This window comes from Paralichthys olivaceus, chromosome 3 (genome assembly GCF_024713975.1).
Source record: "Paralichthys olivaceus isolate ysfri-2021 chromosome 3, ASM2471397v2, whole genome shotgun sequence".
NCBI classification, from domain to species: domain Eukaryota; kingdom Metazoa; phylum Chordata; class Actinopteri; order Pleuronectiformes; family Paralichthyidae; genus Paralichthys; species Paralichthys olivaceus.
Genome location: NC_091095.1, coordinates 14,435,663 through 14,450,592, shown reverse-complemented (window position 1 = coordinate 14,450,592; position 14,930 = coordinate 14,435,663).

The window sequence follows — 14,930 nt, the reverse complement described above, 5'->3', positions numbered from 1 at the left end:
ACTAAAATCGTTACAATGGATAATCTGGGAACAATGAAAATCTGTTCAAGGTTGTATTGAAATAATTCCATTATCATCACTGTCCTGACCAAAGTAACCAGGCCCATACATTTACTGCATATTGCTTTCTTCTGAGTCAAAGTGCTAGAAGAGCCAACAACGAAAATTGTATTCGGATGTCATAGATAATGATAAATGTCAAACTGTGAACTTTCTGCGTCCTGAGAAATGAACATGCCTCCCACAAGTCTTATTAAAGATCCTTGTGTGGTGGAGAAAGTACTAAAATGGTTCCAAACATCGGAAGGAAGCCATGTGTGACACTGTGCCAGAGGTGTTTCTAAACAAAGTGGGACAGTTTTAGCTTATTTTGAGGAACAATTACTTGTGAAGAGGAAATGTGACTTTACTTTATGTGACACAGGAACGAGGTTAATCGTAACAAAGTTTAATAGCCCATTTAAAAATTGACAGTTCTGTAAAGATAAAAAAAAACACATTTTGAGTTTACTAAATATGAAATGATACAAAACATATTACAATATATCTCTTTATCTTTATAAGCATGTCTCAATTTCATTGTTAAATAATCTCTGCTGAGTTACATAAGAAGCAGACAGTAGCTATGAAATGTATATGTTTCCCGTATGAGATAATATAATGGTTCAGCCGTCCATTAAAATAGTTACAGACATTAACAGTGGAGACACGTTGAAGCTTTTCTAACAGCATCTCCACAGGAAATACTTGTTGCTACAGAGGCCCATTAGATCAGTTCTGAAACAAATCACTGCTGCTTCTCCTGTAAAATCATCAAAATCATAAAAAGCTCAGATGAATTGCCAAAACAAGATCATGTTTCTCACAGAGTACAGATCAGGGGAACAATGTGTGTTGGCGACCACCAAACTATTTAATTTGCGTGTAAATGATTTATGTGTGCAAATGATTGCTCTGGTGTTAACACAGTGTTTTCTGGAAGTCAGATGCAGCTGCGAGTTTTGGACTCAAGGCGTTTTCAGACATGAACTCCAGAGAATGTCTGCACAACTGGGTCCAGACATTTTCTGTTCATTTTCCGTCATTTTGTCATATAAGAAGAACTCAGCAGAAAATTGTCAAGAAAATGTGGCAATCTGGATAATTTCAGGAGATTGTCCTGAGTTCAATTCATGTCTGAAAGCATCTATCCAGTAATATTCTACAAAACATTAGTCCATCATAGTAAAGAACTTTTACAACTAAGATGAAACCCTGTTAATCCACCACAACACAACATACATAAAATCCGACACACATATATTCTTTATCCCTGGATCTTCGTTAGCTTCTGCAGAGTGTAGTTCGTCTTCCTCCAGTCCACAGCATGCTGCATGAAAAGTGAAGATGTGCAGAAATGAACCTGGGCTTATATAATTAAGTTTGTGGATTCTGACGTTTCTTCTTTGAAGTTTTTGAATCTACGTCCATGCACTCTGATCCTATCTGGTTTGAAGGGATCCAGGCCCTGATCTCTGACGGGTAGGACCTGACTGTCTTTTAGTCGATGACTGAACCTCCCATAACCCTGTAGTACAGCTTGAATTATGTATTTTCTGGATCATGTCCATCTGTATAAACCTAATATATGTCATGCTCAGGCTGCTGCAGACTGGTTCCATGTACTACACCACTAACTCACTCCCACAGGTCAGTGTTTTACAGCCTGGTTTAGACTCTTATCTGCCTGTCCTCTAATCATCCACAGACTGCCTCCAGCAGCAACCTCCTTCTTCACACTGATTGGCCACGAAGGGATCACCCGGATCCGAACCATGACATCACATGCTCAGACACACCCCCAAGTATAGGCTTGCACAAAATATGCACACACACACACACACACATATTCCCAAATCGTCAACTTGCAACCAGACTAATTTGTCCTTCACCTTATCAAAGTTTTACTCTTTTTCAGAGGTTTTGCATGTGAACCATTGACAAACCTCTTTTTGAACTATGAACACCTGCCCAACTTTTATGGCTACAAAACAGCCACTGTGAAAACTTCACTCCTTCCATAATTACCTTTGTTCCAGTGTTGCGGGGTTATTCTAGGACATTGACTCCACGTGGTGGGGTGACAAAGCTTTTTCTGACATGTGATTTGAGGTGAGCATTGAATCAAATTCAGGCTCAAACATTTGAAAGAGCTACGATACCAGAATCCGGACACAGAAGACACATTTAGAAATGAAATCTATCCATGTTTCCTCAGGCATTGTGCAGATGCTAGGATCCCAATTCCTGTTGCATGAACAGCAGGCCACACTACTATTACTGTAACCAATGCTGTCAGCTCTGGGAACACGTCCACGTTTAGACCCTCTGCTCTGCGTCCCAGATTGAGATGTATTCATGGAGGTTTCTAGTTGCATTTGAGGCTAATTCAAACTAACACTCCACTTCAACATCCAATCTGACCCTACAAATGTCTGGTGCTCAGAGCCAGACAAAGGATCATGGGATAATAAGTGTGACCGCGGCCCCTTCGCAGGTCTCTGTGTTTCTCTGGGGTTCGTACACTATGGGAATTATCAAATCACATCTTTCTGCTGACATAGCTAACTGTTAATCACTACACGGACATGACCCATTTCACAAAGACCCAGAGTTCTCCCCTTTCTCAAAGCCTGAGCAGCGCACAATATGTAGTCTGTGTTACATGCCATAATGAGAGCATTGTATTCAAGGCATTGACATAGATGGGAGCTGAGCAGATAGGCAAACTGCCATCCATCTCTGTCTGTTTTTAATGCAACTGATGCCTTCACCTCAAATCTGATCACTAAGACCTTCAGCATTCTGGGGAATTATGTTTTCCCATCATGCAAATAAATTTAGCTAAAAATACAACAGTCCACAGTTACCACTTTTACACTTTTTGCAATTAATATGCAAGAATGCAGTTCTTGAAACACAATGTCATTGTCATAGTTTGTTTGTACAAACTACATGACTGTTTATTGCTTGTTACAGCAACTAAAATAACATGGGGGTAATTTTTAGCACAAGCTTTTTTATATATTTGTGACAATAAAAAGTTGTGATCAATTAAGAAACCTGCAGGCAAACTGAAGTGTCAAACTGTTACTCCAGAAGTCAGTCCACTGGCAGTGCAATGTCTCTCCCTACAGGAGGCTCCTGATACTAAAGCTTTAAGTCCATGTGCTGCAAATGCAAATCATGCAAATTGTTCTACAGTCTTTGGGTTAAATTGCTGTTATGCACATTGTCATATGTCTATTGCTTCTTTTTTATTAAAACCTTATAGTTTATAACCTAGAATCCCAAAATAAGTTTACATCAAAAAAGTGGATGAAGTCAAGACACATTAAGGAACAATGACAAGGTCGATACTGGTCAACCCTGAGTGCAAATATCTGTAGTTACGTTTGTGTACTGATAATGAGTAACACTTGTTTACCACATCAAATCTTTCAGTATCTAGCTAGACTGAGAAGAACCACAGCAGATAGCTCACACTCCACCTTGTATAAATATTACTGTTTGTCATCCAAGGCCTGAAGTCATGACGTGAAGTTCCCCAAAACAACGAGTCAGACGAGGCCCTCCAGGCAGCAGATTACAGAACAGCTACAGGGACTATCAGCGAAGAGAGGAACAGTCTCTGCCTATAAACTAACATCAGGATAAACTGTGTTTAATATGGCTTTAAAGTTGAACAAAATACTGATCCAAAACACATCCAAAAACCTGCACACTGTTCAGAATGCAGCACAGTTAGTGTCATGTGGAAATGTTTCACTTTTCTGTAACAGAGTTAGTGTGTCCTACTAAGAAATTAAAATGCTCCCACATTACAACATCATGAGTTTTGTGTCACATAAAATAGTAAATAGTAGTAGTACTAATATTGATGTACAGTGTGTATTCTTTAATCATTTACCGAGGTGAAAACTTTAATTCATCATTCATGTATGCTCTGTCCCAAATGGCTGCTCAGTGTCAACAGTACTTTGCTCAGTAGATCACATCAGTCAAGAAGGTTTCCTCTCTGAGGTCTCTGAGAAAACTGATCTGAGCCACATTTATTTCACATTGACACCAACACACAAAATGACCCATAATATTTTGCTCTTGTGACAAAATAACAATCATGACTGACTGTGACTCCTGAAAGGACAGAAAGCAACACACACACACACACACACACACACACACACACACACACACACACACACACAGATTCAGGACAGATTCAGAGATGATCTCATCACATTATACACATTTCAGCACTTTAAAGAAAAACCTGACTTGTGAAGAGCAGAGGTGTTGTGTTGGTTGTGTTGAATTCATGTGTCTCAGTAAGACATGGCAGTGTGACAGCGACCCATCATGTACAACACCAGGACCCTGAAACAGAAGCAGCGAATTGGAATTTAGAGATCCCTAAAATACACTTGAATAAATTCATATATTTATAAAACTATTGATTAAATTGCAAAAAGATGATGAGGGCTCACGGTGGGGCTGTGGTTAGCACTGTCACCTGACAGAAGGTAGAGTAGGCGAGAGAAGAAGATAAAGGTTCCTGGTTTGGGTCTAGGTATGGATCTGGCCCTTCTGTGCTCTGTTCGCATGTTCTCCTCGGATTTTCTCCTGGTACTCAATGTCCTACAATTTGTGGGAGGGTTGGGACATAGCGTAACATTACCTCAAACAATTCCTGGGTTCTGTCCAGGGGAGGATGTACCCCACCTCTCTTCTCCAGTTCCCCCAATGCCCTTAAAAGATATAAATAGGAGAACAAAAGGATCAAGAGAGGCCAGGACTCAAAAGGACACAAGGCAGAACAAACATCACAAACAGATTTATCACAAACTGACACAGTGACTGTGAGTTAGTAAGTGTTTTTAATTTTAGACCATGTAATGAGACAAGGCACAAGTTTCATTTATTCAAATACAGTCAGACTTATAGAATTCAGAACCTTGTTGGGATAGTGCTGCTCATTTTGATAGTTTTTAACTAATTATCTTCTTAATCTTGTATCGGACAATGTCTCTGTGTTATACTTGAATTCTACCTGCAAGAAAATGATGTAAGAAAGAAGAACCAGGTCTTTCCTGAAGGCCACTTCTTGATAATTGTGGTATTCTTCACGCCCAGAAGAGGGCGATGCTCACTAACATTAACACAACTAACATTACGCAGTGACTCAACTTTCTCAGCAGTTAAGTTAAGAGGACAGGAAAGGGACATTCCTACAAATGGAAACCAGCTAAACGTCCTTCCAGGGAGAATGGGTGCGACTCAGCAGAAATAGAAAATTTAGATTTATTGTGATCCTTTAATTGATAGTTTCTATTACCCCAAATAGAACTGGACAATTAGATACAGCTATGAGGAAATATCATAAATATTATATGTAGTGGCTGGGAAAGTGCATATGCATCTCATAAAAGAGAGAGTGTGTGTGTGTGTGTGTGTGTGTGTGGCTGTGTGTGTGTCCTCATATGTTTATTCTGCTGATGACAAATGACCTCCCTCTATTACTCTCTAAGTGAAGCCATATGTTCAACATTATGTGGGCGAGGCAGAAGGACACAGACCTGTTTTCAGCCAACCACACAAACACACACACAAACACACACACACACGCACACAAACACACACACACATGCACACACACACACTCACAGACACAAAATATGTATCTCACTTTAAATTTTTGGCTGATATTTTATTGATCCCAGGGGTATAAAATTGCCAAGACAATATAATATCTGAATATTTGACTCCGGAAGGTGAGACAGAGGCAACACATAAGTAAACAAATGAACATGAGTATGATCATTAGTGGAGTTAATCGGCCTAAAGAAGAAGGGAGTCACTCCTCCAGCTTGGCCTGGGTGGAAAGTTCAGTTCCACACTGGGAAAACAAAAGGGGAAGAGGTTTCAGGCCAGGCTGGGTGGAGTGATGTCCAGGCCACTGCAGGGCAGGAACAGCCGGCAGCCAGAAGTCACAAACTGAGCCCATGCATGGAGCGCTGGAGAGGAAGAGTCGTCATGGCCTGCACATTTGTGGGAGCTCCTTGCAGCGGTATCATGATTTTAACAGGAGGAGGGTGAAGAGAGAATTCAGAGAGTAAAAAAGTCAAGGCTGCACTTTTTTAGATGAGTTACTGAGGTTTGACAGAGTGAAGTTCAGCCAAGAGGGAGTTACAGTAAAAACTGGCTGAGGAGTTTGACTCAGAATAAAAAAGCTGATTTTGGTCAGTTTGATATGAGATGAAGCAGCAGCAAAGCTATAACACAGTCCTCACATTTTTAAATGAGCAGTCATACCATGGCCTTTGACCTCTGGTGCTGGGGCAGAGACATCTTGGTTCACTGAGCTAGGCCATGCTGGCAGTTATCAGCAGCCTAATAGCAGAGCGGCTGCAGAGTGACGTCATACATTTTTCCTTCATGGGCTCTTAAGTGTAGCACCTAGATAACCTCAGCAATACAGACTTTGATTAAATAGTAACAGCATCTGTCCTTGAGTCCTAGAGTTCACCATTTAGAGCGATACATGGTCTATTTTAATGCTGTGTGTGTAAAAAAAGAAAGGAAAGTTAATTGTCAGAAACATATGTATCATGGAGCATGTAATTTACGTCTGAAGCTGAACTAATTCATGTTTTTTTAATGAACAATGGCTCCAGTCTCTGTGTGTGAGCTTTGACGGTCGCAATGACAAACCCACCAGAGAATTATTACTCAACCCCTCAGCTCTACAGAGCTTTACAGCCTGTTTTAGCGAATTGTTTCTGGTTTTATGGACCACAACCTTACTGTTCTGCTTCAGCCCCACATACCTCTTTTCCAGCAGCAACAGCAGCAGACATGTTTTCAGCAGAAAGCTCTGATATAAAACATGAGCAAACCAAAAATGAACAAAAAGGACAGTGATTCTGGACTTGGATTATAAGAGTAGACACACAACTCCAAATGAATGATAATGCTGCTTGCTGTAAATAATATGCAGTAGTTCAACATATTAGCTAATATCAACTTGACGAGGCTTCAGCTGACAAAAACAGCTCACTTTCTGTAAGAATATTGTTCTGCATGGATTCCAGTTTATTTGTTAGCATGTTAATTTATGACATCATCAAATGTTGATCCAGTGAGTTACAAGTTGACTTCCATCCATCCATCCATCCATCCATCCATCCATCTATCCATCTACCCATCTATCCATCCATCCATCCATCCATCCCTCCCTCATCCCGTCCCATCCCCCACTGCTTATTGTCATCAGAAGCTTATCCCAGCCAGTCATTAGCCCAAGGCAGGGTACGCCCTGGACTGGTCTCCAGTGTTTCAACGGGCCGACATACAGAGACAAACAACCATTCTGCTTACATTCACTTCTATGGTCAATTGAGGGTCTCCAATTAACTTAATTTGGGAGTAGTTAGAGTACCTGTACAAAACCCACGCTGAGATGGGAAAACATGCAAACTCCACTACACCACTGTACCCCCCCCCCCCCCCCCCCCCCCCCCCCCCCTCCAAACATCTACATTAACAGAAATCCTAACTCGTCATTTGCAAATACAAATCTAATACCAGGTTACAACACAGCCCATCTCTTGGTTTTAGGAGAACAACAGGTCATGAGAGAGATTCACCCATCCTGAAGATTTGTACATAAATATATGTTTGAATCTCAATCAACAATGCAGTCATGAGCACACATACGACTTTGCTATAAATGAATTTGGAGATAACAATTTAAGTTTGGAAATTATGTAATTCTCTTGATAATACACAACAATTTCCCATAATGACTGACTTAATCTGTGTGGATGCATCTTCTTTTGTTTACAGTTGCTTTAGATCATTTTCCCATGTGGAGGAAATGCATAGGGTCCATTTCCCACACTCCTCTTCGTATGACTCAGTCGACAGACAGACAACAAGAATGTTTCTCATCTAACGTGCAGCAGGTCACTTAAGATAAAGTCTTGACTGGGACTCGTGCACCCTCAGTCATAAATGCTTTGATAGTGAAATGCTATGAAAATATCAGTTAATGAATGAAGTCCGAAGTCTTTATACATTTCCAAAAACATGGTTGTTATTTTTTCTCTGTCTTAGTTTTGTGTCTGATTAAAAGTAATTGGATTTCTTCTTTTTTAACTTTTCATAAACTCTTTTCTCAGGCTTCCACCCTGCTCTCCCCTGCCTCTCACTGTAGCTTTAAATGTGACTATATCTTAGCCCTGTTCCCTGGTGAGAAGAGTTTTGGGGAGTTTTTTACCTTAAAAGGCCATGTGGAGTGGAGAGCTGGTTTCCTGTGGGAGGGCTTTCCTCTCTCTGACTCTGGAGCTGGAGGCCGGGCCCATCCTCATCCTCTCTCTCCCTCGCCCTGTCGGCCAGGGTCACTCCCACTTTACACACACACGCACGCCTTCCTCTCACCACTCCCAGAAAAGTGGTGAAATCCAGCTCCAGCCAGATGTGTACGAGTGTGTGAGCTTGTGTGTGCAATCCATGCTGACCTCCTTACTTAACAGGAGGTGAATGCACGGTCGCACAGGAAAACAAGGTAGAGCGCGAGACAGAGACAAAGAGAAAAGACATGAGACAAGAGAAGGAAGTAGGAAAGAAAGATAAAAAGGGGTTGTCCTGAATTAAAAGTGAGGGAGGGGACAGGAAGAAACTGCATTAAGAAGAGGGAAGAAGTGTGGTGATAGTGAACGCAACTTTATAGCATCATTTGGAACTGAAGTCACTGAATGCCCCCGCTCGCAGCGTCCTGTCTGTCAACAGTCAGTCAGATAATAAATGAGTCAGGAAGACGTTGTCCTTATAAGGTCTGTGCTGCACTGATGAACCATGAACCAGGCCTACAGCTGCTGATGTGTCACCACCATGTCAGAGTGAAGTCATAACTATCACACACTGTACTGGTCTGACTTTCTCTATCTCGTTTCCTGCATCTATGGGTAAACTCAGCCTCTCTTTCATAGGAGCTCTCTCATTGTCTCCCTGCTTCTGTCCGTCTCTCTCTGTTTCATGCAATTTGAGGCCGTAGTCGCCTTTTTTAAATTTTCTCAAGCAAAAACATTTATTGTTGATATTCCACTGTATATTTGAACAGCTTGTTTTATGTCCCCTCAGGCTGTAGTATGTAGAAGAGTTTCTTACTGTTTTTATATGAGCTCACAAAGTCAAATTCCTATTAACTGTGTTGAAATGCCAATATTGTCTCGACTTGTGTATTCTCAGAATGTTGAGATCATGTCTGTGGTAACATAGACGTGTGGATTTGAAGAGTTAGATGATGAGAAGAGGATGTTACATTTTTCAATGACACATATTACATATGTTTCTTGGGCCAATTCTGATACATAATGTGTGTAGAAAAGTGACTGGACAAAATTAAAAGAATATTAATTTGCTATTTTGCATCAGGATTATATACCAGTAGAAAGATCTTTGATAGGGCATTTAGACTAGTGTACAGCAGGAAGATATATTTGAATAGTAATGTGAATATATCCATCCATCCATTTCACATCCTGGGGTGGTGTTGAAGCCAAACCCAGCTGACATTGGGCTGGAGGGGTGGAACATCCTGGACAAGTGGCCAGCAGTTTGCAGGGGTGGGATTCACTTTAAAATCACGTATCACTTTAAACTTTTGGATTTTTGTTTGTCTGGCCAAAATTAAAGCTCCACAGACAAGCTGGTTCTGGGTTTTTTGTCCATGTAACATGGTTTTCCTCAGAAGATTGAATAAGTCCATTGCCTGATAAAGACCATGTGAGATGGTAAAAAGCTCCGGACCATGAGCACATCAGTTGACAAAACAGCTTCCGTTCAGGTTCCACCACGTAAATGTTTCTGTCTATATCACATTCCACATAGTTTTGATCAGCACATTCAGCCGTGTTGAATCGAATCAAATGGCTGCATGTGGTCAAAACACTTTGACAAATGACCTTGAGTTCAGATAGTTTAGTCGACTGTTGTTTACAAGGTCAAGATTGAACTGTGGGTTAGTCTGGCCTTTGTGTAGTGCAGTCATGCTAATGTTGCATTGCATTAGCTTGTATTGATTATACTTATCATCACCAGCCACTTGTAAACATATATATTATGTATTGTATTTAATCATTGCAACACATTAAGTTGACAAGTTGACATGAGTCAAAAACTCTTGATGAAAATAATTATATATGCATAGCTGCAGTGAAATAGAACAGCATTTAAAAAGGTCTGCTCATGCTGGTAGTGGACAGGATCTAAATAGTGACAGTATGCCCTCTCTGCCCACAGCAAACAATAATGTTTCCATTACCAGGCCCCTAATAGTCACACACAAGTTTATCTGCATCTAATGGAAATTGCTGTCAGTTTTTTAAGAGAGAAGAACATCAGTCTACAAGCTTTCTAAACTGGATGTCAGTAAATGTGACTGATAACGGCTCAGGCCTTCCTACAAATCCTAATAAAGTTTGAACCAGTAGACTTCCTGGAAAATAATGTTGATACTAAATGGTTTATGACAGTGAATAAACCCATATATGAAAATAAAGCAGATTAATTTGTATTGTGAGGGGGGAAAATCCAAACTAATTTCCTCATTCATCTCTGTGTCATCTTTCTGTCTGTCTGTCTGTCTGTTCTTTTATCAACAGTATTTGAGAAGTCAGTCATTCACTCATCCAGAAAGCTCTCACCTGTCTGAGGGAAGTTGTTGTGAAATAATGAAACATTCACACTGTATTGTGCAAAAGCCCATTAATTAATCAAAATCAATAAATTAGTACACTGTATATTTCACAAACATGACTGTATCCTGTGGTCCCACACATGATTGCATTGACCTAGTTGATGTGTGCCACAGTGGATTTATCAGACTAAAAGAAAGTAAGAAATGTGGCATGCAGCAAAACACGTCACACTTCCTCATCTCACCAGCTTGTGTGTGAGCAGTCAGATTCCTGTCTATTCACGCTGATTTAATTCCTGCTATCTGAACCTGAACTGCCGGTTTAAGTCTCCAGGCCCAAACAACAAATCGTTAGCACGCTGACTTTTGTACCCACACTGATCTGTTGTGCTACGCTACAGTAAACCTATTGAGCTGCAGACGTGTTAGGTGGTGGAAATTACTGCCACCAATAAAAAACCTGATGGACCTTTCACAGATTCATTAAATAACACATTCGTGGTGGCACGGAGCTCTTCATGCAGGTGCACAATTTCAGATTTTATGATCTTAACAGTCTGATGTGCATTTTCTGAATTATGCAGGTGTGTGTGTGCATGTTTGTGACATAAATGAAAACATACAGCTGATTGGTTTGTGATGCAAACATCTGAGAAATACCTGTGGAAAAGGTGTTTGTGTGTGTGTGTGTGCATGAGAAGGGGGTCATGACGTCACCTCAGGCTGCACAGAGGCTTGTTGTCATACAGGAACCATGTGCCTCTACGTGTACAGACAAAAACGTTTCACAAGAAATGCACCTCACTGTCTGTGTTTGTGTGTGTGTGTATGTGTGTGTGTGTGTGTGTGTGTCACTGTGAGTGCGTGTGTCACCAGAATCCAGGTGCCCTGTCTAAGTGAGTCATGAGGTATGTTTCCACCCCAAGGCAACAGCAGTTCACACACACACACATTGAATACCTCAAGCTCTAGCAGAAGGACCAGATCTTCAGTTGTCTAAAATCCATAATGATTTTCTGTGTTCAGGAAACTCGTCCTCTGCCGTCCCTCTCGTCGCTACAATGTGAGCTGTTCTCCATCATAAATCAAAAATAAACACTCTCATTGTCTACGTGCAATCACAAACTATCTTCATGTTTAGTCTGGGCCTCGCCGCAGCATTTCTGTGGCTGAGCAGCAGTGAGAGGAAAGATACTTGGAACACAGGGGGAGGACATTAAAAACATTTGATCATACTCTTATATTAGCCGAGAGGCTGGGAAAAAGATGGCAACATGGAGGCTTCACAGAGCAGTGCTGAGGATTACTGCTGGGGCAGTTCACTGCCAAAGGAGAAGCTTTCACTGCTTTTACAAATTTACTGTACTTATCATTATTATTGGTGCAATGCTTGTTCTAAACATTCCCGTTTGCTTGGCCTGTGTTAATGCGCCTGGGCTACTTCAGAAATATTCCACATCATTATTGAGTCCTTCTCAAACAATTGTATAATATGAGGATATTGTTTCATTGTTCATGCAGTGAAGTTAGAAAACATGGCAGTCATCCTACCTGGTTTATCTGCAGTGAAGATGGTATGTTCAACTCAGTCCACAGACTGAAGGCACACTGCCCCACCCTCACTGACTGCTACAGAGGACATACCAACTGTTCATTACATTTTTATAAATATTGATCGTATTGACATCACATGTCCAAATCGCACCAAACTCACATGCTAACACATCACATGCTAAAAGGCAGCAGCAGTAGTAGTAGTAGTTGTTATTGTTGTAGTAATAGTAGTAGTAGTATTAGTAGTAGCAGAAGTAGTAGTAGGAGTATAATAAACGTTATTTAATGAACACTAAAGTTACAAAGTCCTTTTGACAACACACATAAAATAAGAGCTATTTAAAAAACTATCAAACAGTATTTATATATTGATAATAAATTATCCGATCGTAAAATGTACTCTGATAACCTCTCTCAATGTTAAAGCAGTTAGCATAATGGTGTCACTTCTCCAGTCTGTAAAAGTAAAAGTAAAAAAAGAATTACAGATAACTGGTTAATCAAACATCTGTGTAAAGAACAACACAGCAATTCACAGCAGCTAGTTTTACAACATCAGCTTTCATTACGCTGACGATGCAGGTCGTGATACACAACCTGTACCTGTTACATAACCTCTGAAACCATAACTTCATAGAGGAATGTGCTATATATTTTATCTACAGGATGCTGTCATCTGTTATTAAACACACACAATAGATCCTATAACAGAGATGTGTAGAAGGCTTGTGCTCATATATAGATCATATATGAGCAAATGAATGCAGCACATTCCACCTCTTCCCTGTTTCAATGCATCATGAGAGATTGATTCAGCGTAACTTAGAAGGATAGAATAGGATAGAATGGCTTTAATATCATCACACAATGAAGCATGGCAAAATTACAGCAGCCACCACTGAAAGGTGCATTTAGTAAAAAAAAGAAATAAAATATAACAATAAAATAAACATGTTTACAGGACATTAAAAACTATAAAAAATAGTGCAAAGAGAGGTGCAAGAGGAGGTAGTTGTGGTTGATTGTAGTGCAAATTAGGTAGTTACGAAGTTACAAGTAGGTAGTTACGGTTGGAATGAATAGGAGTTATTTTATTGAGTTCAGTGTTCACATGGATAGAAGCTGTTCCTCGGTCTGTTTGTTCTCCCGTTTCTTTCAAAAAAAGAAAGTCAGAATGGATGGATTTAAAGACTCCACAAAGTTCTGGAGTCAGGTTTTGTGAGAGGTAGAGGTGTTGAATGAAAGGAAACCCTGCTGAAACTCCGCAGATCTGCTGTTTCCAGCCTCTGATGTGAGCAGCAGCTGTGTGGAGGAGCTGCAAAACTGATCCACAACCAAAACGTTTGAGAAAGCCAGGAAAAAGAAACTGGATGAAGAGAGGAATGTCACCGCTAACGTTTTTCTGCTCAGACAATTGACGTATAAAAAACAACTTGGTGTCTCACAGCCTTTCAATGTGACTGCATCTTCAACGAGTGAGGAGCCACAGCTTTGTTTGACTATTCTTCAATGTGTTTCACAAAGAAAGCAGGAGCAACGTTTTCAGACTAGATTAACTCTGACTATAGTGAGGAGACCTGAGCATCTGTATTCAACAGCGCTTAAAAAACGTATATTCTTATAAATTGTAACAATACATTATATTACCATAATAATAATAACTTCACCATATTATAATAATGTGACCAAAGGTGACCAGGCCTGTTCTGTTAGGGTTTGCACTCTATGGCGCAAACTCCCAGAGAAGAACAAACCGGCGGCCTCCTTATCCTCCTTTAAATGGCTAAGTGTAGCATGTGGTCTGAATATGTTATAATAAGACATTTCTGAAGTTTTCATTGTATAATTGGATTTAGTAAATCCGTCAGAAAGGAAACAGAAGAAACTCTTTGATCCAAACACACAAACATATTACGAAGGTAAATAAATGTATCAAGAAACAGTCAATGTGTGTCAAGTCAAAAAATGTGTGTCACTTTTTGTTTTTGTCATTGGATGCATACTTTAATATTGAAGGATCCTCTCCAGGGCCTTCTGTCTTTCTACATCTCTCTCTCTAGCATCTGTGAACAGAGGCCTCCATTGTTCACATAAACTCTGATTATCCATCTGTTTTCATCAAACTCAAATATCAGGTGCACACAACTCACAGCTCAAATTTCACATGGTGCTTCTAAACTTCCCACAAACTTGTACACATCATCAACCATACAGGAGCTGCGCAAATTACATAGAGCCACATAACTCAACGAGTGATGCAAATTATTCACTGATAATGTTTCTAATTTAATTTAATCCTTACTCATCTTAGTTTTCATGTTTTTTAAAAGCTAATTTTTTTTATTTTATTTCATACCTCAACAGAGGCCCAACGGCCTCCATTATATTCAATCAAGTCATAGGAAATTGCACGTACTCATGACACCAGTCACGTAAATATTCCAGTTTTTTTCATCATTATCATTATCATGCTCTATCTTGCAATGTGAAGACGGTGATGAAAAAGTCCTGGATCTGATCTGATATCTGTACCCAATTTGTTTTCCTTGAAATCCATCCAGTAGTTTTTGCATAATCCTACAATACACAAATGAACAAACAAACATCTTCAGTTGTAATGCTAATATTTTGATGGTGT